The sequence below is a fragment of the Sinocyclocheilus grahami genome, unplaced genomic scaffold (assembly GCF_001515645.1).
Source record: "Sinocyclocheilus grahami isolate Dianchi unplaced genomic scaffold, SAMN03320097.WGS_v1.1 scaffold16723.1, whole genome shotgun sequence".
Lineage (NCBI taxonomy): Eukaryota > Metazoa > Chordata > Actinopteri > Cypriniformes > Cyprinidae > Sinocyclocheilus > Sinocyclocheilus grahami.
The window spans coordinates 2,276-2,586 of record NW_015516243.1 but is presented as its reverse complement, the minus strand read 5'-3'; positions in this window follow the sequence as shown (position 1 = coordinate 2,586).

Genomic DNA, 311 nt, shown 5'->3' with positions numbered 1-311 from the left:
GAAGTAGTGGTGTTTGGTTCCTGAATGAATCTGTGTTTTTTAAACGAATCAATCAAGGATTTGCTTATAAAGATGGTGATGTGTTGCTGTCATTATCAGCAGAAATTATAACTGAAAAATCCCCACTAATAATACACTAATAAATACACAGATTATGAGAGTTTTGTCTGGAACATGCACACAAACACTGAAAAGTCTTTGCTCAGCCAATCAAATTCAAGGAGCGGAACTAACTGTTGTAGCAAACACAGGTTCAAAAATATTCAGAGTGTCTTACCTTGCTCTGCACCTGTAGTGAGTATTTGTGTAGG